The sequence below is a fragment of the Gopherus evgoodei genome, chromosome 6 (assembly GCF_007399415.2).
Source record: "Gopherus evgoodei ecotype Sinaloan lineage chromosome 6, rGopEvg1_v1.p, whole genome shotgun sequence".
NCBI lineage: Eukaryota > Metazoa > Chordata > Testudines > Testudinidae > Gopherus > Gopherus evgoodei.
This window is the reverse complement of record NC_044327.1, coordinates 135377532-135405127: the sequence shown is the minus strand read 5'-3', so window position 1 is coordinate 135405127 and position 27596 is coordinate 135377532. Positions and strand designations below refer to the sequence as shown.

Below are 27596 nucleotides of genomic sequence, written 5' to 3'. Positions count from 1 at the left end.
GAGGGAGGCAGCTTCATATTTCTTTGCTTTTTTCTAACACCTTGTCTCTTCCAAAATTTGATTTTCCAATAAGTAATAGAAATTGCCACTTGATTGAGAGAGTGATAATAGGAATTACACTGCTCAGTGAGCCTGGATGCATGGCAGCAGCACTGAGTACTGCTAAAGGAGAGAATGTAATCTGAATACTCATCCACCTGGAGGACATTGCGGCTACTGAAGTGACAGAAAAGATGTGCACGGCACTTTACAGATGAATTAAAAAGGGAACATGCCCATAGCTTTTATAATGCAAGTTAAAGAATGATGGATGCTACACAAACTATGGGAAAGAGCAAAGTTTGAGTAAGGGATTGTGAGATACGGTTTTATTATGCACGCTAGTTCCTTTTTTAATAATAATGTTTGTTACTGTATGAGAGCAAGAACTGCAGTGACTGTTACAGTTCCACAACGGTTTCTGTTCTAATCACCATCTGCAGTTCCTCCAAACTTTCTGAAACGTTCAGAGTTCAGGAAGATGTTTTCCTGCCCAAGAAAGGATTTGTTTAGAAATCTGAAAAAAATATAGGACATTTTTGTGCACAAGGACAAGTCAACCAACCTGCATTCCAGGACTTCTGGTGTGCTACAGTGTCCACATGGGACCTTAGCGTGCAACAGGCTGGTGTGCTGTAGATTCACACCCTGCAGTAACGTGCTGTGTAGATAAACCTTACCTGACTTGCCCCAGGTCACACAGGAAGTCTGTGGGGAAGTAAGGAACTGAACCTGGCCTCCTACTCACAACCACCTAGTGGCATGCCCACCGGACATCCTCCCTATCTCTCGCATGTCCTCACTTTTGGGAGCTTAACTTTGCAACCTTAATATTCTTTCAACATTGCTGTTTGTGTGAGGTTATATTTAAGACTAGAGGGAACAAAGATGGGAGTGGTAAATCACTACATGTATTAAGAGGCTACAGATGTCACTAGTTAGTGGCCAAAAATGAGGTACCTGTAGACAAGAGTCAAAGGAAAAGAGTTATCATGGAGTTAAAAGATAGGAATGGGCTGAATGCTGCTTACTATGAAAGTGACAGGTTTGAGTTTTACCACTGTAATTCATGCCTGACCCCAAGTAAATAACAACCTAAAGTCTGCTCTCAGACCTGAGAATACCCTGTGCTGGGTCTTGGAAAGGCAAGAAGATGAGAAGGCTGCCCTGAGAAACAAGAGGAAAACCTTGGTTTATTCATTCATATTCTCATACAAAATTACTTCTACTGGTTTACAGTAGTGGGGCAGTCAAGTGTTTGAATACAAACAGCAGATTAAGTGGAATTAATTTCATCATCTCTTTTATTTTCATAATCTTCATGTTAAAGTATACTGAATTTTTCACCAGACTGGATAAATCAGACAGAGCTTCAAACAGAGCTTAGGTAAAAATGACAGCCTAGGACCATCGTAATCTGATCAGAGATGAAAGTTTTCTTTCAAGCAGATCTACCTAAATCAGAATCCTAGTGACCAAGCACTACAACGGACAAGCCAGAAGCAAGAACCAACTTTTCTGTTGAAAGGAAATTACATGGACAACTGAAACACAAGTATCAGGTCTTCCTGACTAGTCACCTGGGATTCCAGAATTTAGGAAGTTACTTACTGGGTCATTGAAACTACTTCTGAACATTCCAGTTACATCCAAGGTAGAATGCACATGCAGTGCTTCCAAATAACCTAGATATATCTTCAATGAGAGAGAGAGGCACAGTCATGAAAGGTTTAAAGGATGCTAAGTTCTGTCTCGAGTAAGAAATGTTGCAGGCTGTATCTTTCTCCCATTTGAAGTCTACATGACAGACTGGCTGCCATAAAGGGAACGGAGGGAATAGTTTGAGGCCATGGCTACACTAGAGAGTTGCAGCGCTGGTGAGGGGGTTACAGCGCTGCAACTTAGGATGTGGCCACACTTGCAAAGCACGGCCAGCGCTGCAACTCCCTGGTTGCAGCGCTGGCTGTACACCCGGTCGAGCCTCGGGTGTAGGGATTCCAGCGCTGGTGATCCAGCGCTGGTCAGCAAGTGTGGACGCCCACCAGCGCTTTTATTGACCTCCGGGGTATAAGGAGGTATCCCAGCATACCTTAGAAGCCTCTCTGGTAATCATGCACACTCCACTGCCCTGGGCTCAGCTGACCCCACCTTTAAATGCCCCGGGAATTTTAAAAATCCCCTTCCTGTTTGCTCAGCCAGGTGTGGAGTGCAATCAATCATTCAATCAATCAGCGACCATGCCTCCACGCCCCAAACGAGCCCCAGCATGGAACAATTCCGAGCTGCAGGACCTCATCAGTGTTTGGGGTGAGGAAGCTGTGCAAGCACAGCTGCGCTCCAGAAGGAGAAATTATGATACCTATGGGCAGATATCGCAGTCCTTCCTGAGAAGGGCCCATGAACGGGATGCGTTGCAGTGCAGGGTCAAAATTAAAGAGCTGAGGAGTGCTTACTGCAAAGCCCGTGAGGGAAATCGCTGCTCAGGAGCTGCCCCCACAACCTGCCGTTTTTACAAGGAGCTGGATGCCATACTTGAGTGTGACCCCACTGCCAATCCGAGGACCACGATGGAGAGTTCAGAGCAGGGAGAAGTGGGGGAGGGTGTAGAGGAAGCCGACAGTGAGGCTACTGGCGTGGAGGGAGACACCCTGGAGTCCCAGGAGGCATGCAGCCAGGAGCTTCTCTCAAGCCAGGAGGAGGCTAGCCAGTCGCAGCAGCTGGAAGTTGCTGGTGAGGAACAAACTGAGGAGCGTGCTCGGGGTAAGCAGATTTTTATGTTTTGGGAGAGGACGGTTTGAGTTATGGCTGCCTGCATGCGTGCCTAAACGTGGAATAGCCCATTGATTTGCTCTATCACGTCTCTGTAATCAGCCTCGGTAATCTCTTGAAAAGTTGCAGCCAGAGCGTGCGCAATTTGCTTTCTCAAGTTTATCGGGAGAGCCACCGTGGTCCTTGTCCCGGTCAGGCTAACTCGTCCGATCCACTGTGCAGCGAGGGGTGAGGGGACCATGGCTGCACACAGGCAAGCTGCATAGGGGCCAGGGCGGAATCCACATTGCTGTAGAAGACCCTCCCTCTCTTCCCAGGTAACACGCAGCAGTGATATATCTGGCAGTAGGAAACCCTGTTGAGAATTTAGGGATACTTGAGTGCAGGGCGCCAGGTTCGCGGTCCCCCCCCCCAGCCCCGCGGTGCGTTCCGGTCTCCCCACCCCTTTCCAGGACGTAGCCAGCCCCGCGGTGCGCTCCGGTCTCTCCCTCCCCCCGTTCCCAGCACGTAGCCAGCCCCGCGGTGCGCTCCGGTCTTCCCCCCCCCACACACCTTCCCAGCACGTAGCCAGCCCCGCGGTGCCCTCCGGTTTTTCCCCACCCTTCCCAGCAGGCAGCCAGCCCCGTGGTGCCCTCTGGTCTCTCCCCCCTCTTCCCAGCAGGCAGCCAGCCCCGCGGTGCCCTCCGGTCTCTCCCACCTCTTCCCAGCAGGCAGCCAGCCCCGCGGTGCCCTCCGGTCTTCCCCCCGCCTTCCCAGCAGGCAGCCAGCACAGCTGTGCGTTTCCCCCCCCCTCACCAGCAGTTACGTGGACCGCCCCCCCTGCCAGCAGCTCGCCACCTTCCTGTTCACTACTGTCCCCTGTGCAGGACACCAGCTACCTCCTGTACCCAGTGCAGATAAACCCCAGTGACCCATCGGTCAATTACCCCTCCCAGGTGCAGTCGGGGCAGAAACACTCACCCCATTGCTCGCCATGCCTTCACTTCCCTGGCCTCTCTGTGTTATGTTAGGTATGTGGGAAGGATGCTACAAAAAGTCTAAAAACTCCTTCACTGTGTGATAATAAACAATGTAGCCTCTGTGTATTACATGTTTCTATCTATGTTTTTTTTAGTGACCTTGACTAATGCAGCCGGATCACCGGCCTCACGTCGGTTGCAGAACTTGAGAAAAAATCCGCGAAAATCAAAAGAAGAATTGATCAAAGCAGTTATGATTCACTACACCAGAGAAAGTAGGAAGACGCAGGAATGGAGAGAGAAAATGCATGAGTGGAGGCAAACAGAAAGCAGGAGAAAGGAATTGGCTACCAAAAAAACCTCAAAGCAGATGATAAGCCTCCTGGCTCGCCAAACTGACTCTTTCGAGTCTCTCGTAGCCATGCAGGCAGATCTGTACTGTGGTAACCCACACCCCTCCCAAAGCTCTCTTTCTTGTTCCCCAGTATTTGCACAAAACACCTTTCTCCAGCAGCCCGTTTCTTACTACCCCCAGCTGCCCCCAACACCTGTACGATCACCTACCAGCCCTGATAACTACAATTCTTACCCTGTGCACTCCACCCCCATTACCCTGCAGCATAGTAATCCTGAAGTGCAGCAGACATTGAAAGTAATCCAAACAGGACATATTCAAACCTCTGAATGTACAGTCCACCACCCTAACCCCCCTGGCCTTTTATGTACTGTACTTTGAATAAAGGATTTTATGGCTTTTACAATACGTTTTATTATTGCAGGAAGTGGTAAATATTGTACCCCAAGGTAGAAAGGAGCACAGCAAAAGGCACCAAACATTACTGTTGGCTCTCAGCATCAAATTGCTCCCTTAAGGCATCCCTAATCTTTGAAGCCCTTTCCTGGGCGTCTCTAGTAGCCCTGCTTTCTGGCTGTGCAAATTCATCCTCTAGGCGTCGAACCTCGGAGGTCCATTCCTCACTGAATCTTTCACCCTTCCCTTCACAAATATTATGGAGGGTACAGCACGTGGATATAATAATAGCGGGGATGCTGCTTTCCCCCAAATCTAGCTTCCCATAAAGACACCTCCAGCGGGCTTTCAAACGGCTAAAAGCACACTCCACAGTCATTCTGCACCGGCTCAGCCTGTAGTTGAACCAGTCCTTGCTCCTGTCAAGTTTCCCTGTATACGGTTTCATGAGCCATGGCATTAAGGGGTAAGCGGGGTCTCCAAGGATCACAGTGGGCATTTCGACGTCCCCTACTGTGATCTTGCGGTCTGGGAAAAAAGTCCGGCCCTCAGCCTCCTGAATAGGGCACTGTTCCGAAAGATGCGTGCATCGTGCACCTTTCCAGACCATCCTGAGTAAATGTCAGTGAAACGCCCACGGTGATCCACAAGTGCTTGCAGAACCACGGAGAAATACCCCTTGCGATTAACGTACTCTGATGCCAGGTGGGGTGTGACAGAATAGGAATATGTGTCCCATCTATTGCCCCTCCACAGTTAGGGAAACCCATTTCTGCAAAGCTAACCACAATGTCCTGCACGTTCCCCAGAGTCACAGTTCTTCTTAGCAGGGTGCGATTAATGGCTGTGCAAACTTGCATCAGCACCATTCCAACGGTGGACTTTCCCACTCCAAACTGGTTCGCCACCGATCGGTAGCTGTCTGGAGTTGCCAGCTTCCAGATTGCAATAGCCACCCGCTTCTCCACTGGCAGGGCAGCTCTCAATCTCGTGTCCCTGCACCGCAGGGTAGGGGCGAGCTCAGCACACAGTGCCATGAAAGTGGCTTTTCTCATCCGAAAGTTCTGCAGCCACTGCTCGTCATCCCAGGCTTGCAGGACGATGTGATCCCACCACTCAGTGCTGGTTTCCCGAGCCCAAAGGCGCCGTTCCACGGTGCTGAGCACGTCTGTTACTGCCACAAGCAATTGAGTGTCTTGAGCGTCAGGCGTTTCAATATCATCGTCTGACTCCTCACTGTCACTTTGCAGCTGAAGGAATAGCTCCACTGCCATGCGTGATGTGCTGGCAACATTCATCAGCAAGGTCCTCAGCAGCTCAGGCTCCATTTGTAACAGAAATCTCAGAAATCGCGCTGCAGACTCACAATGCCGCCAAAAAGCTCGGAATGTGTAGCAAAGCACCACGGGGCGTTGGAACAGGAAGCGGAAAGACCCGCACTCTTCCTTCCCCTTCCCACAAGCCACAGAGCCAAAATGGGACGAGGTGCTCTGTGGGATAGCTGCCCACAATGCACCACTCCCAACAGCGCTGCAAGTGCTGTAAATGTGGCCACACTGCAGCGCTGGCCCTACGAACACAGCTGTAACTACCAGCGCTGCAGAACTGTACGTGTAGCCATGGCCTGAGTTCCCAGGCAGCCCCTGTGTTTCTGACAATAGCCACCAGAATAGAAGAGAAGCAAGAAAGGGCGTGGAGCTGATTTTCCAGCTTGCTGTAAATGCATGTGGAGAACTGTGTGGGTTATGAGCTCAATCACAGTTGGAGATGGTAGGTAATGCTGGGTAGTCCAAATGATGCAATTAGGAGATGCAAACTCGTGTGTCAAGCAGTGCTTAACACAGCTGGAGGTAACGACTGGAACTAGCTCATATTCCTGGCCAAGCTCTGACCTGCTCAGTAATTCTCCGTGGGATTCCTCCCACCCTCAAAATGGGCTGAGAGATTTGTTCCTTTGCAAGGGAATTGGAATGAACACTTCATTACAATGAGGGGGTGGGAGGTGATAAATCATTAAGCCCACTTAAGACTGTCCAGATCAATTTAAGGGGACAAAACAGCAGCCATTCCCATTTAGATGAATTATGAAAGATAACATATAAAGCTGATGGAACATGCTTGCTTTTTAGCTCATCCTACTAAGCCTTAGCCAAGAAGAGTTTTAGTCCAAGAAAGCTCAAACCGAACAAGATTTATTTCTCAAGGTTTCTTCCTTTGTATGTAAAGATAAATAGCATTGCCAGTCTGCTTTAAGTCTGCAAGTTCATCTCAAAGAGGCTTTCTACATTAGCAATAGTGAGTCGCCCACAAAAAAGGGCAGAAATAGAAGGTGAGAAGATATCTGTAATTGTCACACCATCTGCTCTGATTCACAAGCCTGTACAGCATCCCTGTTGCTTGCTTCCTGCCAGTCATCATTTCACCTTGCCAGCTCACAGGCTAGTCAGTCCATTAAATCAGGCCAATGGCAAACATTTTCAGTTTTAAAAAAAGGGAGCCCTTTTCTGTTACTAGCATTCATAGAACAATCTGAAACCATTAACTGAGTTACTCAAACCAGTTACTTTTCAAGTGATCAAATTTAAATTATTCCCTTGAAAAATAATTTCCCCTCAACTATTCCCTTAGTAAAGATCTTTGATGCCAAGTTCACGCAGAGATATAAACCTTCCTAATTCAAAGATATTCAGAACAAACACTGATAACCCTCAACTATACCAATGCTAAAGATTTCTTCAATAAATGACTATAGATAGTAAAAATATAAAGTGTATGAATACACACATTATGGAGTAGGTTCTCCTCTCAATGTACATGTGTTTAACTCCTGTAAGCTTCTGTTGGTTCTACTGTATCAACAGGGGAATATCACCAAATTATATTATATAAATAATGAATATATGTACAGGTAATCAATTTAAAATACATAGCAATTTTCCTGGACTGAATAAACTTTAGTACTTGCTGGCAATTTGCAGTTTACATTTAGCAAATTCACTTGTTCCAACCACTTACCTTACTGCTTCAAACAAAAATAAAAGATTAAATTAAAAGGAAATTCACTGAATTAATAGAAAACTATAAAACACAACAGCATGCTCTCACAGAAGAAACAAATCTGGAAGGATTTGTAATCTTGTAACAGGTTAGCCAGACAATAAAATTTTCACAATGTAGATTAAAAACACATATTCTTGGTGTCCCATCACAGGTTGCTGGGAAGGAGAGGCTTTTGTCAAAGGCATCTCAAGTATCCTGTTCCACCTCAACCCTGGGAAACAGAATAGTGTAAAGTAAAAGACATTTAAAAAATGCAGATAGCTGCTAAATATCCAAAGTGAAAAACAACAGAAGGCAACAAATGTAAAGCCACAAATCCAGAGAATCCGGTCAGTTTCAAGGAGGATTCCTCAACAGAAATTTCTTAGTTCAGCAACATAATTCATTTTTCCCGTTTCCAGCCAGCACCAAGGGCAGTCAAACTTCAATCGTATCTTCAGTTGTGACTCAACAGAAAATACTGTATTTAAAAGAGGCAGAGAGAAAGCTGTGCAGCAATTGCTGCTTCTACTCCTCCTCTTCAGCTGCTTCCTGCCTAAAGCCTTACGCATAAACTCCCCCGCTCACACACCAGCACTCCTGGACTTGAAATGATTCTTCATGTTATTATCCATTCAGAAGGAAATGAAAATTGATGGAACCAATCTGACAATAAACCAAATACCCTCTTTTGGAATCATGAGAGCAAACAGCACAGCACAACGGGCTGACACAAACTGGAAAAGCTCTCAGGATGAGTCCATGGTAGCTCTGTGAAACTCTGTGGGGGGCGGGGGAGATATGGGGGCTGGGGATAATTGCAATTACCTAATTGCAAGAAATTTTTTCCCCCATATCATTTTTTCTTTATTATTATTAGCAGCAGCATTTACTGTCCACTCCACCCTAATTTAGCTGCAAGAGGAGACTGTCACCCTTGGAAGGCAGCTCAGTCATAAAAATCCTCTTAAGGCTACAGCAGAAGACTATCAATTCTGTTAAAAGTCTGGGAAATTCAGAACTCAAAACACATGCAATGTTGATCTGCTTCCAAAAATAAAAATCACTTTGTTAAAACACACATGCACACAATAGAAAGGACATGGGGATGTAATACATACAACTATGATTTTATTAATTTATTTTGAAACATCAAGACTTCACTTCTATTCATTCCCCACTATAGAATAACAAACCCTGACGAAGTGGGTATTCACTTACGAAAGCAGCAGAGACTTCTGTGGCACCTTATAGACTAACAGACGTATTGGAGCATGAGCTTTCGTGGGTGAATACCCACTTCGTTGGATGCATGACATGTATTCACCCACGAAAGCTCATGCTCCTATACGTCTGTTAGTCTATAAGGTGCCACGGGACTCTGTGCTGCTTTTACAGATCCAGACTAACACGGCTACCCCTCTGCTACTTAAACCCTAACTTTGTGAGAAGTGAAGTACTTAATTTAAAAGGTCTTCCTCAGACACTGACTTTGCTCCCCTCCATCCATTCAAAACACTGCTGCTAAAATAACCTTTCCAGCCTACTGTTCTAGCCATTAATCCTACTCTTCCAATTCTTCCACTGGATCTCCCTTCCCCACCACATCCACTGCAAGCTCATGTTTATATTTTTAGGTACTTTACATTAGTTCCTCCCTCTCTTGGTTCTCCATTGAGTGAGCAACCCTCTTCAGAGCTTGGTGTATGGAACAGGAGCTGTGCAGGTTTCCCCACACACTTCAGTTCAGATGGGGGAACAACTCACCTTTGCTGCATCTGTAAAGTTAAAGTTCTTCACACTCTAAATGGTGATGTTTTCAAAGTGACTTGGGAGCTTTTGAAAATCTCAGCCTTAGCCCCTCCTGTCTGCTCATCTTATGTCTATTTACTTGGGCCATGGCTACACTGGCACTTTACAGCGCTGCAACTTTCGCGCTCAGGGGTGTGAAAAAACACCCTCCTGAGCGCTGCAAGATACAGCGCTGTAAAGCCTCCGTGTAATCAGTGCCACAGCACTGGGAGCGCGGCTCCCAGCTCTGCAAGCTACACCTGTAAGGGATGTGGTTTACGTGCAGAGCTGGGAGAGCTCTCTCCCAGCTCTGGCGCTCCGACCACACTCACACTTCAAAGCGCTGCCGCGGCAGCGCTTTGAAATTTCAAGTGTAGCCATAGCGTTGGTCTTGAACCTTTTTGTATATTCACCCATGGACCTAATTCTTTTAGCTATTCCAGCCTTGAGCATTTACTTCAGCACTTCTTCCACAAGAACCTGTGTTCCACAAGAACCTCTCTTCCATTGTGCCCCTTATTGCATAGAATAACTACCCAGACGAAGCCATAAAGCCCTGCCCTGCCTTCTTCCAAGCCCAACACCTACACCTTACCTCATTGCCTACAGCAAAGTGTCAGCTGATCATGGCTGGGCAGCAGGGATTCCAGACATCTGTTTTATGAGAATAAAATGAGATACTGCAAATTTTGCACATAGCTGCTCTAAGTAGCTGCCTGTTCCTATTGCGGTTATCCATACACTTCCTCTCCCATTCCCTCTGTCTGTTCTCACTTGCTGCATTTTGTAGGTGGGAATTTTGAGGCAGGATGCTTGCTACGTATTCGTGCAGCACCAGGCTAATAAGGCCCTAATCTGCTTGAGGCCACTGAGTTACACTGTAATAGCAATGATTAATACTAAATGCACCGATTACTGTGCTGTGGCTTTCAGATGGAGCTCCAATTCCATTTACCCAGGGTGAAAACTACCTAGATGAGTAAATAAAATGAAATACAATCTAAGATTTCTATAGCATTAACCATCTTCAACGCTCGGCACACAAATCCTGGACAGAATGAAAACGTTTTCCCAGGGGAACAAGACTACAATAACTAACCTGAAAGTATCACAACTGATCATAAATTTTCTCATTGAGTATTAGCAAATCTGTCCAGTTCCTGGCAAACATTTGTAAGACAGAGCCTTTCAGCATTCATGTCATTTCTTATTTCTTAAGACTCCAGCATAGGGGACCCAGTGCGAGCATTGTATTGCCACTTAAATCAACCCAGGTTTAGTTCTGCTTCAGTCTTCGCTCCCTAGTTGGCAGGAGCTGTCAGTACTCAGGAGGCAATATGACAGAAGCATTGTGGGAGACAACAATGTCCTTTTGGTCCAGGTTTGAGAGCTCTGAAGGGAGTGGGATAACTAGAAGGATGGTCGCTGCAACCTGAGCTTTCAAAGATTAGCATATGAAATAGAATTTCAGTGATGTTACATGGCTAGGACTAGCTAATGGGCAGTGGGCAGCTGACACCAGTTAACATTAGAGGACAAGAGAGAGAGTCCTTCATTCCTCAGCACCCTGCAGTCATTGAAATGACAGCAAATACTGAGACTCTAATGAGAGTTCCAGGGAACAGAGACAGACGTGAACCTCACAACTGCAGAAACATGGCTATGAAAGAAAGGAAAAGATGTTAGCCAAGCCACAGAAGAAACTATTCCTCCTTGAGAACCTGGGGAATTTCTCTGCCTAAAGTCTGTTGGGTTTTTTATTTGTTGGAGGATGGCGTTGACACAAATAATACTTTCCAAAAAGGGCCAGACAGCTGCAACTCAGATCTGACTAAACAGCCCGGGAGACAGCATGGACTTTATATCTGGGGTACTGAACTCACTTAACAGGGTTCACTGCATTCAGTTATTTGCCTTCCTGCAGGAAAATTAAATTTCTACTTACTTTAAATACAATTTTTTTAAAAATTCACTGCTGGGCTAAAATTAAAACCTGAGCCTGTAGGGAATTATTAAAACTGATAAAACTGACTTGAGAAATAGAGGCCAAATGCTTTGATGTCTATTCAGTGTGTATATTCTATTTAAAAAAAAATAAATCTTATCTTTCCATGTCGTTCCAGCTTCCTGTAGAGTACAGCACCGAATTACTGATAAAATTGTAAAGTAAGCAACTCCTCCAGGGGTTGATTAACCAAGGGAAGACAAGGGAACCTACAGCAGGGCAGGGCTATTCCCCCCTTCCCCAAACCCTCCCCTCCCCTTTTCTGGGGCAAGGGATGCAGACACATTATCTAGCCCTGACAGGCCCAAGTGGAGAGGATGGAGAAATTGAGAGGATAAGTAAAGGAAGGCACAAAATCTGAGGGAGAGAGAGGAACAGAGATGGGACAGGGGGAGAAGGAAAGAGGGACCAAGCTGATGGCAGGCAGAGAGTATCTGATCAGCAGCTGAGACCCTACCCCTCTCATGCAGGAGCCCGTTCAGCCTGAACTTGCCTCAAGTGTAGCTTCAACAACTACACACTGCTCATTAGTGGGTGGTGCTCAACCAGCTCCACGCAGCTGAGAGGCAGGAGATCTTCACCCTGGCTGATGTGGGCAGATCCTAAGGTCCTTGCTGCACACCGGGGTTCTCTCTCCTCAGCCTGCTAGGGGGATCCTGACCAAAGAGACAGATGCAGCCTGTGGAGAGCAAGGCAATTTCTGTAATAGGTTTATGATCAATAGGCGTGACTCCGTGTACCCACTGACTTTGTATTGCTACCTGCTGGGGTAAACTGCTTCGCCTGGAACGGGAGGTGGGGGAAGAGATGGGGTGTGAGTCACGTAGCCTGAATGTGCCATCAAGAACTGAATGGAATCAACATAGGAATGGAAAACCCATTGACTGGAACGTTAGCTCTAACACCTGGCCACCAAGAAAGGTGGAGACATGGAAACTGCAGGGCTGTAACTTGGAATAAAGACATATGGTGTGAGGAGACCGTTTAACCATGCTGCTGCAGACTCACAGGGACAGAAAGAGCGAGCCCAGATGGATGTCAGGAGAGCCTGGGACATTGGGGCAATTGCTTCTGCCAATAAGGACTATCTTCAGCTTGGCTTTGCCATGCTGACCAGGGAACTCTCAGATGCTATATTCCAGTTGACTGATGAGCGCTATCTTGTTCTGAAGAGGCTGTGCTGCTGCAGATACTCACTGGCTGCACTGCTCCCTGAAGGGGTGAAAACCCCTAAGCTGGAGTCTGAACTCAGTTGAATTAGCTGTTTAGTGCACCCAGACAGAAAGAGGGGAGCTGAAGCCAGAAGGCTGAGTCTAAGAGTCAGAGAGCTGTGGAGGTTACCTTTGTGCAAACCTAAGCTTCAAGCCTGGCAAAGAAAGAGGGGGTCCCTCCCAAGCGGCTGCATAAAAGCTAGGGTACCAGAGACCCCATGAATCTGAGACACAGCCCCACTAAAACGGCTGCAGAGCAGAAGAGCACATTCCTTTATTCGACTCATCCCTTTTTCACTGCCAATACCCCACAACGTATTCTGCAAGGAGTAGAAGGGGAGAGAGGACGCCTCAACAATCTCTGGCCTGACAGCTCCATAAAACAGATTTTAATTCACTTGAAGGAAATTTAATCTACCATGGTGAAATCTAGATGAAAAAAATCAGTAAGTGCTTTCTCTGACATTGAAAGCTCTCTCACAGAGCTGGAGCCTGCCTACTGCACCCCTTTGGAGGAAGTGAATTCTAGGTAAAGCAGCTGAGGGGAAGGGTTAAAAGTTAACATATGGCAGCAAAGGTTGCAGATGATCCAGCAGTACAAGCATTCAGGTTTAGCCTATTCTCCACAGCCACAAGGAGACCATCTATCAGTGGCACCAGGGCCACAACCTAATCTGAAGCCTGACCAAAAAGGGGTTGAATTTTCAGAGCTTGGTTATTACTTCCACAGTGACTGCACAAGAAAAGGGAGGATGACTACAGAGGGTTGCAGTCATTTGCATGATCACAGACAAGGTGACATGGCTACAGACTCTGCTTTTGTGAGCTGCAGAACTAGAACGCATCCTTTCTTCTCACAATTGATTTGAAATAAGTCATCAGTGCTCCCTGTTTCCCATTACAACCACTCAATAGCACCACAATGACCTATTGCTGTAGGCACCTCAGGGATATCATCTTCAAATGAGATGAATGCAGCACCAGCGTGTGGGCAGAAAGAGGAATATAAGGTATATGCACATATCATATGTATTGCACATATAGGAAACAGACACACTGGCCACAATTTGACTTTGAAGCTTTAGTTCAGGGGTTCTCAAACTGGGGGTTGTGACCCTTTAGGGGGTCACAAGGTTATTACATGGAGGGTCGTGAGCTGTCAGCCTCCACCCCAAACTCCACTTCACCTCCAGCATTTCAGTGTTAAACATTAAAAAAAAAAAAATTGAATTTATTGGGGGGGGGGGGTCGCACGCAGAGGCTTGCTGTGTGGAAGGGGTCACCAGTACAAAAGTTTGAGAACCACTGCTCTAGTTGATCAATAAAGTAGAATATAACCTTCCACAAGATTCTCAAAGTCTCAAATGCTCAAATTTACTAGGGAACCTGAGTAAATGGCTAAAGATAGGGTGCAGGGAAGGACAACGAAACTACTCAGGAACACAGAAAAACTAGCATGATGAAACTGAAAAAACTGGGACGGTATACCTTAGAAAGGACATGAATTGGCAGGTACATGATAAAAGCATGTAAAGATAAATTGGAGAATTGGTCTGAAATCAACAAGATGAAATTCAGTAAAGACAGGTGAAATGTATTTTGCTTAAGAAGGAAAAATCAAATGCTCAATTATAAAATGGGGAACAACAGTGATAGCACAGCAGAAAAGGATGAGAGTTACAGTGGATCACAAATTAAATACAAGTCAACAGTGTGATGCAATTGCAAATATTCTGGGGTGTATCAGCAGGAGCACTGTATGTAAGACATGGGAGGTAGTTGTCCCACTCTGTCAGTACTGGTAATACCTCAGCTGAAGTACTGTGTCTAGTTGTGCGTGCTACATTTGAATTAAGATACTGACAAACTGGAGAAAGTCCAGAGGAGAGCAACAAAAATGTTAAAAGGTTCAGAATACCTAACCTACGAGGAAAAGTTAAAAAAACTGGACATGGTTAATCTTGAGAAAAGACAACAGATAATAGTCTTCAAACATATTATGGGTTGTTATAAAGAGGTTTAGGCCAATTTCTAACTAGTAGGTATTATGTGTTTACCCCACATCTGCCTTCTGTGGGGTTTCCTACACCTTTCTCTGATGCAGCTAATGCTGCCCAATCCTGAAAAAAGGTTACTGGACTAGATAGATCACAGATCTGGTCCAGTAGGCAATTTTTATGTTCCTATGTCTTAAAGGGGAAAAGTGAATCTGACTATACATTAAGTATTGCTAAACACAAACGAAAATACTTCCAATCTTCTCTAATCTGTCACTTACTAGTAACAGTAGAACATTTCCTGACAGAAATAGGATTCTGAAGTGGACCGTGCTCCTTTAAAAGAACCTATTTGCTGTATTGTAATCTGACCTAGCCACTCGATGCCTCTTACTATACGGAAACAAAGGTTTAGCCTCTTCCATTCACTAAAAGTAAAAAGAGCAATATTTAATTGCTGCACTTCATTGAAGAGCTCATTTTATTTTATCCTTTGTGTATGTGAGTGGCTGCCGAGAAAACGTCAAGCTAGCCTGATTTCCCAGCATGTTCCACGCCTTCTCAGACACGCTACTGAGGTGATGCCTTGTCATTCTCTACCTTACCTGACCAGCCCTTCCATCTGCCGGTCAGTGAAAATTACACTTCAGTCACAGACATATTAGGCAACAAAACTGGTAAAGTGCAATGTGTTTATTTGCACTAGGATCATAAGTCCAGTTATCTTAGACCAAGAAAACCCACCAGCACACAGAAAAGTCTGAAAACCACAGCCTAGTCTCCCTGAGCCTCCAGCAGGAACAGCCAGCCATCTCTATTGCTCTTCCCCTGAGGCTCCAGTCATCCTGCCAATGGTCCCAGGACCCTCTCCTCCAAGCTGGCCTGTCACTGTCCAGTCAGCAGACTGATCCTCAGCAGATTCATCACACTGCCCTCTGATGACCTGCTAGCATTCAGCCATTTCCTTCTTTTGCCTGCTGGGGTGCATGCAGTCCAGTAGCAGTTATAAAATTGCTGCTTAAATTACAATCAGTTTACTTGGCTTATAGAATCACAGAGATGTCAGAGCTTGAGAGGCCGTCTAGTCCAGCCCCCTGTGCTGAGGCAGGACCAAGTAAATCTAGACCATCCCTGACAGGTGTTTGTCCAATCTGTCCTTAAAGCCCTTCTGTGACGGGGATTCCCCAGCCTCCCTTGGAAGCCTGTTCCAGACTTAACTACCCCGAGAATCAAAGTTTTTCCTACTATCTAACCAAATCTCCCTTGCTGCAGATTAAGGTCATCACTTCCTGTCCTACCTTCAGTGGACATGGAGAACAATTGATCATTGTCCTCTTTATAACAGCCCTTGACCTATTGAAAGACTTATCAGGTTCCCCTCACTCCTTTCTCAAGACTAAACAGGCACAGTTTTTCCTACCTTTCCTCAGAGGTCAGGTTTTCTCAGCCTTTTGTCATTTTTGCTCCTCTCCTCTAGACTCTCTCCAACCTGTCCACATCTTTCCTGAAGTGTGATGCCCAGAACTGGACACAATACTCCACTTGTTGGTGCCTAATACAGCGGGAGAATTACCTCCCATGTCTTTCTTACAACACTCCTCTTAATATACTCCAGAATGATATTTATGCTTTTCACAACTGCATCACACTGCAGGCCCATGTTCAAACTGAGTATGTTTAGGCACATAGACAGCAAGAGAGCAGTTAATGCAAGGAGAACGTTCCCTCTGCTGCTCCCTCTTTCAAATTACATCTCTCTCTTTTAGTGACATCTAATATGTAGTCTCAATACTTCATGAGATCAACATTTTAACTACACGTCTAATTATGTAATCAACTTCGCTGACTGAAGCAAAAGTTTCTGGAGTAAATATGCAGAGATGAGTGGGAGGAAGAAATAGAATTATACTCCCATTTGAAGTAGTGAGTGCAAAAAGGCCTGTAAAAGCTTTGGGTGAATTCAGAAAATTTGCAAGTTTTACATGCTTTAACTAAAAAATTGTGAATAATAGGAATCGCAGAACAAAATTAAGCAAATAAGACATCTAATATATTCCCCTGACCAGGGCCATATCCTTAGGACCAAGAACTGTGGACATAGTAAGCTCCAGATATCCTTCCTTACTTACCTCATTTTAGAGAGACCAGGTGGGCCAGGGCAAACATCTTTCATTCGACCAACTTCTGTTGGTGAAAGAGTCAAGCTTTAGAACTTGCACAGAGCTCTGTGGAGCTCAAAAGCTTGTCTCTTTCATCAATAGAAGCTGGTCAATAACAGATATTACTTCACCCACCTTGTGCCATAAATCCTGAGACCAACATGGCTACAAAAACACTGCATAACTCATTTTAGAAAACCGAACTGTATTTAGCAAACTTTAGCCAAGTGTTCATCAATGTATTTTTAAACACTGTTTCACACAATGTGGACACAGTTGTGTATAACAACAAGTTAGCTGGTGGCAATTGACCCAAGGGTCCCCCAATTTTCCTGGTCTCAAAGGCTGATGGCTGTTCCGCCTCTCAGGCTACGCGTACACTACACGGACTACACCGGCATAGCTAAGGCACTCTAACTAGGTTGGCATAACGTATAGTGCAGACACAGCTTCCAGTGACGGAAGGAGTTTTTGTGCCACTGTAGGAACTCCACCTCCCCAAGGAACAATAGCTGGGTCAACGGAAGCACTCTTCCAGCGATCTAGCTGTGTCTGCACCCATCACTGTTTCACACTCCTGAGGGCTATAGCTATGTCAACTTAAATTTTAAGCATAGATCAGGCCTCAGGGATAGTCTGTGTCAAGCTCTTTAACAGCCCGAGACACAAACAATCCAATTAAAATTGAAGTTTAGATGGGAGAGAGAAAATCAGATTAAAACAAAAGAAACTGCCTCCAAGTTGTACCTAGTCTGGCACTCTGCAAACGCTAGGCTAGGGAGGTATGATTGAAGATTAGTCACAGGAGATGCTTATCTCCTGTTTCCCTTCTGAGCTTTGCAGCCAGCATGTCCATGAGACAGCTTCTGGTTTTGGGTCCTCGTTGGGGTCCCCTGAGTTGTACCATCCAGGTTACTCTGACATGCCCTCCAGTTCTGCCCTGAATACGGCACAGCAAGTTTCAAAGCTTTCTGCCCAGGCACATGGATCTGACAGCACTTAGAAAAATCAGATCTGAAGAGGAACTCTGCTGCAACCTTAATTAGTGTTGCTGCTGCTGTTCCCCGTAACACAGTGATTATCCTTCAAATCAACACTTATTACACTGAACCTCTCTCTTATTCGACTTAATAACGATCAATGTCAAATACTTCAACTGTACCGCAACAACATGCTGACGTTTTAAAGCATGACCACTATATTCATCGAAACTCTGGCACCCTGACATTAAGGAAGTTTAAAAATTTTTCTTGAAAGTGGGCATATATTGTCTTATGTACTACAATCCATGAACTCTATATTAACTGGAGCAAAACCAAGTAATGACTAGAAGTTTTTCTTTTGAGATTTTTGTTAAATTACCTCACTTTTTCATTTTTTTAGTTCCAACAGTAATTTAGATATAAATATTTCGAACTTGTTAAGATTGTAGGCTAGAAGACTATACAAATATGAGAAAGTAGCTTTGCATGTAGTGAGAGGCTGTCTTCCTGAATTACAAAAATATTCTGGGTTTTTAAGTACTCACAAGTCATCATGGTACCATATAAAAACTTCATTTTCAGGCATTTTGTCAAAAGCCAGGGTGTCAAGAAAAATTCAGCATGTAATAACTCTGGTTTCTCTTCAGATCGTATACATCTTTCACCTTTTACAAGCTTATTCCGCTCATAGACAGCAGCAAAAATAGCAGAAATAAGGTGCTAGGTGCTGTCCCGAACATAAAGGAAGATCCAGACTTGATTATCAAGTGAAATCGTGGATAGAGTGAAGCAGCCAGGAAGAGGAAGACGACAAAAAGAGCAGAAATACAGGGTGTAGCATAGTTTTGCAAAGAGTTGAAGATTTTTGCCGGTGAAGGGATTATAGTAAGTATGTGACCTGGCCAGAGCAGCAGGCAAAGACCAAGACACAAAGCAGCTTCTGACTTCTCCAGGTTGGACTACTCATTACATCTGGATCTAGATCCAGACTAAAGCTCTGGAACTCATATACAAAGCCTGAATGAGATAAATGCACAACCCCCTTCCATCTACGATGAGACAACAGCTACAATCATCCAGTACACCATCAGCTAACTGAGTCCAGGTACAAACTAGAAGGAGTCAGAGCCAGGCCACCTCAACAGCACTGCCAAAGCTCTCAAACACCCACCATCTTCAGGTCCCATTACAAGACTCGCTCCTTCAGCAGAGCACTCAGCAAAGAACTAGAGAAGAAATGCCAGGAATGCACACAGAGGAAAACAAAGCTCTCACCCAAGAGGACCGAGCTAGATGAACTGGACAGAGGAGTTGGACAGAGACTGATTGAATCTTAGGCACTATGAATCCATGCCTGCAGTCCCAGTTGCTAGTGTCACAAGATCACATCATGATTTAAGTCGATTTCTAGCTTATGTGGTTGTGAAGAAAAGCTTGGAAAGCTGACCAGAGTCATCTCTGCCTGAGTCTGTAGAGAGCCTGAGACAATAGCTCTGAGATGGATGAACTGCCCCAAGCATTACAGTGGGTGTTCTTTGGGGGCCCTTCCAACACCACTCAATGAGAAAAGTGCAGCTGCTGGGGTGACCACTGCAGGGGTCCTAATGTTATCTCTGCAGCTCTCAGGGTAGGGAAGCCCATGCCGTTAGCACCTCTCCTAGTGAGGGGCATGGCCATGGCACAGAAACACAGCCACGGGGCCCCATGTTAGATGTGCCTAAGGCTCCAAATTGCTTTAATCTGGTTCTGATGCTGGATGCCAGCCTGTCTCTCTGACATCTCCTCATGGAAGTCTAGCTATCAGCTCAAGCTCAACACAGCTAAAGCAGAGCTCCTAATCTCCCCCATCAGCTCTCCTCTCCTTGATCACGGTGTACACCACCACCATTCTACCTCTCAGGTCTACAACCTGTGTGTGAAACTCGGACCTCTCTCCGAGTCCTCACATCCAGGATCTGTCTACGTCGCAAAGATTCTTTCGGAATAATCTCTCAGAGATACAGCCTCTTCTATCCACCCACACAGCTAAAACTCTCCTCCGGGCTCCTATTGGCTCATGTCTCAATTACAGTAACATCTTTTTTTTCTGGCCTTGACATATGCGGTCTTTCCCAACTTATCTCCATTTAGAGTACTAAGGCAAAGATAATTTTCCAAGCCCATCATTTTGACCATCCCCCACTCTTTCTGAATCCCTTCACTGGCTCCCCTCTTCTCTATCATATCAAACATAATCTACCTGTATTCACTTTTTAGGCCTTTCTCTTCAGTATTGACAGTCAGCTCCTGCCACCCATCAATCCATGCCACCACCTCTATTGATTACTGGTCCTATTTTCACACACACACCTTGGAGTGTTCTCCCATGCTACCCTTCATGCTTGGGAGGCACTCCTAGTAAACATCCATAAAGCTACGGTATCTTCCTTCAACCCACTCCCCCCAAAAAACTCCTTTGCCATGAGGCCTACAAAAACCTCGACAACGGTTAGCCTGCTGGTATGCTGAGTCCACTGCCTGTCATGCTGCCCCCACCCCCTTTGTTTGTTTCATTGTACTCCCCCCTCTGTCTGTATCCATCTACTGTTTCTTCTCTTAGACTCCTTGGGGCAGAGACTGTTTTTTTGTTGGGTGTCTGTACAGCACCTAGCACCATGAGGTCCTCAGCTGTGATTGGGGCTCCAAGGAGCTATGGCCATACAAATAAATAATAATAATAATGGTGGTGCTCAATCAGGATGTGCCTAAAGCTCTCAAATTGTCTTGATGCTGGACAGCAGGCAACAAAGTGAAAGTTGGGAGGCCACAGAGGAGGCAAGGTACCAAGACGACCAAGGCAAGGTTCAAAGTTTTGGCTGTGAAGATTATTACAAATCAGCCCAGAAACTGCCTGGCAGTCACTAATCCACTGCAAGTGGACACAACTGCTAGGTAACACCTGTTACTAATCAGGGGGTCGCCCACCTGTGAAACCATTATTGGCAGATGTCCTTGTTACAGCCAGGTCCCATGTCCATCTGATGAGGGCACCAATCCCAGCAGCAGCCACAAGAGGGGTGCACGAGGAAAAACCCTATTCTCAATCTCTGTTACACAAAGGTTGTTTTTAGCCATTCTTTTCAGCTCTGGAATACTAGGGCACAATCCAAGGCTCAGACCTCCTATCTGGCGCCCTTCCAGCCATCCTAACCCCTAAAACTAGTGTCTGATTCCCCAAATCCCACTAGGCATTCCCCCACATTCCCACGGAGCGCCACATGGTGCTCTAGAGAGCACATCTTGAGAGCACTACAGCTGTGGGCTCAGACATGGTAACCTTCCTTTCTGTAGAACTCTACTCTTCATAAAATTATTCCAGCCAAGAAAACACACACCAGTTGGTTAAAGATAATCGAATAACCTCTAGAGATTCATATGTGAAGAACACACATGCACATTTCTCTTCATCGCTTTCTCTGCAGATCTTAACATGTGCACCACACAGAGATGAGATACTGCGTCACATTATAACTGAAAGCACCAAGTTCACAGCTTTTCCACTTTCAGTAAAGAGATTTGACAAGCTCCACAAAATAGGTCTGAATCCCACACTGGTGATGAATATTAATCTCAAAACCTAGTCAGACATCTTCCTAGATTAGCAAGAAATCTAATGAAAAATGCAAATGACTTGCAGTAAACCTCTATAAAAGGATACAAACCCCACCACAAAAATAGTCACCTAAACCCCACAGGGAATGCACAGCAATTTACTGTACCTGCAGTTGATTAAAAGATGAACTAAATTGAATGAGTTAGAGAGGCAGATTAGTGCCTCAGGCAGGGAAGAACATGCTGTACCCAAAGTGGACACAAATTAGAAAGCAAATTCTGAAACATCCTTCTCCCACTCCCTCCTCAATATGTCAATTCTAGTCATGTATTGTCAAGTCATTGAATCTGCCTACCCTTCCTTTCAAATAAAGATGGAAAATGAGTTTAATGTTAGAATGAGAAAGTCATGCTTCCTGGTACTTATGTATTCACTAGTTATTACAACTGTGAGCCAAGTTGGGATTTCAACTATGATTATGGGTTAAGTAGCAGTGTGTTTAGTGCTGTACAATATGTTACTCCTGGGGGAATGCTGCACTTCTGCATGTGCACACAATTTTTTGCACAGAAAAAAGCTTCTGACAAAATGTTGCTGCAGTTCCGCCTGTTGCCCCCCAGAGGGTGCTGTAGCAATAGAACACAGCAGCAGCCAGCTAGGGAAGAGAAAGAGCCTGGCTTCTTTGCAGGGCCTATCAGGCCTGGTCAGGAGATGGGGGCTATGGGGAGACAGCATTGGGGGACCAGACAGGCAGGGGCGGCTCCAGGCACCAGCACGCCAAGCACGAGCCTGGGGCAGCAAGCCACAGGGGGCGCTCTGCCAGTCGCTGCGAGGGCGGCAGGCAGGTTGACTTCGGCGGCTTGCCTGCGGGGGGTCTGCTGGTCCCACGGCTTCAGGGGATCTCCCGCAGGCTGCCGCCAAATCCGCAGGTCTGGGGACATCCCACAGGCAAGCTGCGGAAGGCAGCCTGCCTGCCTGCCATGCTTGGGGCGGCAAAATGCCTAGAGCCGTCCCTGCAAACAGGGGCTCATAAGAGCTAGCGGGGCAGGACAGACTGGGACAGTGGGGGAGTGGAGGCAGAGGACCACCTGGGGGAAGGAGGTTCAGGGCCACATAGTGATGACAGAGGCAGTACAGAATTACTACTAAGAGTTCTGTATTAATATAAAGTAAATTTGGTTTTAAAACTCAGAGAAAGTTGAAAAGTATGGTGACAGATTAGAGAGAAATAAATGTTATTTATGTAACAATCAGTATTTTGTTATGTGATATCGAAGCATATTAAAAATAAACGAAGTTAAAAAATAGCAGAGACTGAGATTCAAATTGATAAACCAGTTCACAGTTGAATCAGTCACTGAATTCCTCTCCACTTTGACAGGTTTATTACCACCACGTCAAAAGAAATTACATGTCTGCTGCTGGCCTGACGTTTTTTTTTTGCTGGCTCTTTTCAAACTCTCCAAAAAAAATTTAAAAAATAAGGGAAGCTTCATTTGGGTGGGCTCAGTTGCAATCCTTTTCCTGACCAGGCTCGTGAAATACCTTGGGAAACATTGGAAGTTATCCCATTGAGAAACAAGACTAGTCACATGCAATACCCACATTTTTATTTTCTGAGATCCCTACCTGGAGGGTCATTTGCCAGAAATGAGGATCTTTTATTTCTATAAGGGGTTCATCTGCTCCTACTGATTATTAAGAACATAAGAATGGCTCTACTCAGTCAGACTAAAGGTCCATCTAGCCCAGTATCCTGTCTTCCGACAGTGGCCAGTGCCAGGTGCCCCAGAGGGAATGGACAGAACAGGTCATCATCAAGTGATCCATCCCCTGTAGCTCATTTCAAGCTTCTGGGAAACAGAAGCCAGGGACACCATTTCTGCCTATCATGGCTAATAGCCATCAATGGACCTTTCCTCCATGAATTTATCAAGTTCTTTTTTGAATCCTGTTATGGTCTTGGCCTTCACAATATCCTCTGGCAAGGAGTTCCATAGGTTGACTGTGGATAGTTAATGTGATGCCCCATTTTTAAAAAAGGCTAAAATGTGATCCCAGCAATTACAGGCCGGCAAGCCTAACTTCAATACTAGGCACATTGAAACTATAGCAAAGAACAAAATTATCAGACACAGATGAATATAATTTGTTGGGGAAGAGTTAACATGGTTTTTGTAAAGAGAAATCATCTTCATCAACCTACTAGACTTCTTTGAAGGGTCAACAAGTATGTGGACAAGGGTGATCCAGCGGATATACTGTACTTAGATTTTTGAAGGTCTTTGACAAGATCCCTCACACCAAAGGCTCTTAAACAAAGTAAGCTGTCATGGGATACGAGGGAAGGTCCTCTCATGGATCAGAAACTGGTTAAAAGGCAGGAAACAAAGGGTAGAAATAAATGGTCAGTTTTCAAAATGGAGAGAGGTAAAATAGTGGTGTCCCCCAGGGGTCTGTACTAGGACCAATCCTATTCAACATATTCATAAATGATCTGGAAAAACGAGTAAACAGTGAAGTGGCATAATCTGCAGATGATACAAAACCACAAGATAGTTAAGTCCAAAGCAGCTGCAAAGAGCTACAAAACGATCTCACAAAACTGGGTGACGGGGCAACAAAATGGCAGATGAAATTCAGTGTTGTTTTGCACATTGGAAAACATAATCCCAACTATATATATATAAAATGATGGGGTTTAAATTAGCTGTTACCACTCAAGAAAGCTCTTGGAGTCACTGTGGATAGTTCTCTGAAAACATCCACTCAGTGTGCAGCGGCAGTCAAAAAAGCAAACAACATTGGGGATCATTAGGAAAGGGAGAGATAATAAGAAAATATTGTATTGCCTCTATATAAATCCATGCTATGCCAACATCTTGAATACTGCATGAAGATGTGGTCACTCCACCTCAAAAAAGATATATTGGAATTGGAAAAGGTTCAGAAAAGGGCAACAAAAATTATTAGGGGTATGGAGCGGCTGCCATATGAGGAGAGATTAATAAGACTGGGACTTTCCAGCTTGGAAAAGAGACAGTGAAGGGGGAATATGATAGAGGTCTATAAAATCATGACTGATGTGGAGGAAGTGAATAAGGAGGTTTATTTACTCCTTCTCATAACATAAGAACTAGGGCTCACCAAATGAAATTAATAGGCAGCAGGCTTAAAATAAACAAAAGAAATATTTCTTCGCTCAATACACATTCAACCTCCGGAACTGCTTGCCAAGTGATATTGCAAAACGACTAACAGGGTTCAAAAAGGAACTAGAAAAATTAATGGAGAATAGGTCGATCAGTGGCTATTAGCCAGGATGGGAAGGGATGGTGTCCCCAGCCTCTGTTTGCCAGAAGCTGGGAATGGGCGACATGGGATGGATCACATGATTCCTTCTGAAGCATCTGGAATTAGCCACAGTCGGAAGACAGTATACTGGCCTAGGTGGACCTTTGGTCTAACCCAGTATGGCCGTTCTTATGTCCTGATTGCCTGTTTACTTCAATGCCTATTTTCCAGTTTCTTCATCTCAACCTCACTCTACACCTCAGACTCAGACTCGTAGGTCAGAAGGGACCAATATGATCATCTAGTCTGACCTCCTGCACAAGGCAGGCCACAGAACCCTACCAGTCCACTTTTATAACAACCCTTAACCCAGGACTGAGTTATTGAAATCCTCAAAATTGGTTTGAAGACCTCAAGCTGCAGAGAATCCACCAGCAAGCGACTCATGCCCCACGCTGCAGGGGAAGGCGAAAAACCTCCAGGGCCCCTGCCAATCCGCCCTGGAGGAAAATTCCTTCCCGACCCCAAATATGGCGATCAGCTAAACCCTGAGCATGTGGGCAAGACTCACCAGCCAGCACCCAAGAAGGAATTCTCTGCAGTAACTCAGTTCCCATCCCATCCAACATCTCCCCGCAGACCATTGAGCAGACTTATCTGGTGATAATCCAGATCGATTGCCCTGTCCCTTAGAGCTTCCTCTTCTCACCTGTTTTGTCCTCCTTACCCTCTCTTCCTCACCTGGTCTTTCTGTTCAGGTAGTTTCCTCTGAACTAAACCCAGTGCCCCCCGAAAAACAAAACTAACACGACAGGTGCCACCATCACATTGATTGCTCAGCTTGCATGTTATATCCCTTTCTCCTATACCTTTGGGTACGTCTACACTGGGTAGTGATCCATCTATAGGAGATCAATTTATCGCGTCTAGTGTAGACACGATAAATCAATCCCCGGTCGCTCTGCCATCGACTCCGGAACTCCACCGTGGCGAGAGGCAGAAGCGGAGTCGATGGGGGAGCGGCAGCGGTCGACTCACCACCATCCTCATGGCCAGGTCAATTGACCTAAGATACGCCAGCTTCAGCTACACTATTCGCTTAGGTCGACCCCTGCCCCCTCAGTGTAGACCTAGCCTTTGTCTTATCTATTTAGACTGTAAGCTCTTCAGGGCAGGAATTACTACTACTACTACGTTTGTAAAGTGCCTAGCACAGTGTGGCCCTGACCTTGGCTGGTCCTTAGGCACTACTACTGTGGTAAACATGATTAATAATAGCCTGTGCTCCAGGTGCAGTTTTTGCAATAAGTAACATGCAAAGAAGAAACCAGAAAAATACTTCTCTTGACTATTTAAATCCAGATATACAGTACTGGAAGGCTCCAATTAGCTCCTGATTAAATGACAATCTTACCCAGTTACATAGATTTCCACAGAAATATGCATGGCATCTTCCCCTACACATCATAAAATATGCTGTGTGACAAAATCCATATACACATATGGAAAACAGGAAAAATGGAGACAAACAGCACTAAGTGATAAAAAGACAGCATATGTCAGAACAGTTTTCTGCCTTAGCTACGGCTTGTTTTTGAAACTATCAGAATGACATTAAGGGTCCATTTGTGCAATATTAATAGTTAATGCGCCTTCTGTGATCTCTCAAGTGCTACTTGTTAGACTTGGGGGAGCGGGGAGTTAAAGCCCTGTACTTTGTAAGTCAGGACCCACTGCTATCACTGTAGTGCAGTTTTTCTTGTACAGATTGTTTCATCAATTTACAAAACTGGGAAACAGAACCCCCTACTCCCACACTAAGTCTAAAAAAAAAAAAAAAAGTGTTAAGTCTGGCTTTCCTGAAAGCCAACACTATTTTTAAAAGCTGGTTACGTGAGGATTCCTAATCACAACCCGTGTCTCCCACTCCATCCCAGTTCTGATGTAGAGAAGCTAATCTATTCCACTACTGGATGGGTCTATCAGCATTTCTAAAGAACACCACCCATGTGCACTATGTACAGCTGCTACATACACACAAATGCTCAACACATTGTGGACTCCTCAAAGTACAATCACTCCTCTGTCCTACTCCTCATTTAATTGTGGGTCTCTACCTATGGGGACTGCGCCACTATTTTCTTCTGCTGCTTTTTTTTTGGGGGGGGGGGGAAGGGGAGAGCATGGGGTGTTAATGGAAAAGAGGTGATTCTTAGACCCGAAGTTGGCAATGGTCGCCTTATCCAATATTACAGGGGTTTTCCACAGCCTGGGGGCTGCTGTAAAGAGGGCTTATTCCCCATTATTAGACATGGGCTCCATTAGTCTTAATGTAACATACAACTGCCGTAGTGGGCCCTAGAAAGAGGCAAGTCCTTGATATCTCCCCAGTAAAGGCTTTCTATACCACTTCTGGAACCCTGAAATGAATTAAGTACTCTCACAGCTGGGCAGCCACAGCAGGTTGAGGAGCAGTAGCAGAATATGCTCGCTGCAGCGCATCCTTTTTGGGAGATGCATTGTGCACCTGCTGCAGTTTCTTCATGAATTTATCCAGACCAAGGCAAACTGAGTTACATATGCCCCTTCTGGAGGTGGACAATGCATGAACTACTGTAACCATGTTGCTCGGGAGGAGTGGAGAATTCTTGCTGCAAGCCAGAGTTGAAAGGAAGCACTTTTGGAGACAGTGTATAACTGGGAATCCAGAGACAGTAATGAGACATGAGGTGTCTAGTCTATATCAGAAAGCCATCTATTTGACACAAATTCTCACTCTGTTCAGAAGCAAAAGACTGAAATAGCAGGGAGTAGCGCAGATCAGGAGTGAGATACATTGGCAGAGTTGTGTGTGGATGTCAGTATAATCTTATGTGCTCTGGGGTAGAAACTTAATTCTCAACTTGAATTGGTTTCTTCTACTTCACTATCTAATGCACTGGGGTGGAGTAACAGACAATCAGCCCAGAGATCATGGAACATATTGTGCTTGTGAACCCCCAGGTTA

At 45.3% G+C, this 27596-nt stretch overlaps 1 protein-coding gene across 7 annotated transcripts in view; it reads right to left on the bottom strand.

Moving 5' to 3' along the window:
- Positions 1–27596, bottom strand: part of UNC13B (unc-13 homolog B) — a 402723-nt gene that overhangs the window by 194645 nt on the left and 180482 nt on the right. Inside the window, exon 1 of one of the 7 annotated variants that reach the window (XM_030566245.1) lies at positions 7534–8167. The exons of 4 other annotated variants lie outside the window; for them this stretch is intronic. The gene's annotated coding sequence lies outside the window, so the exon portion shown is untranslated. Of the gene's footprint in view, positions 1–7533; positions 8168–27596 lie in introns of those variants that run through there. 2 more of the 7 variants (XM_030566249.1, XM_030566248.1) reach the window with 2 other exon arrangements.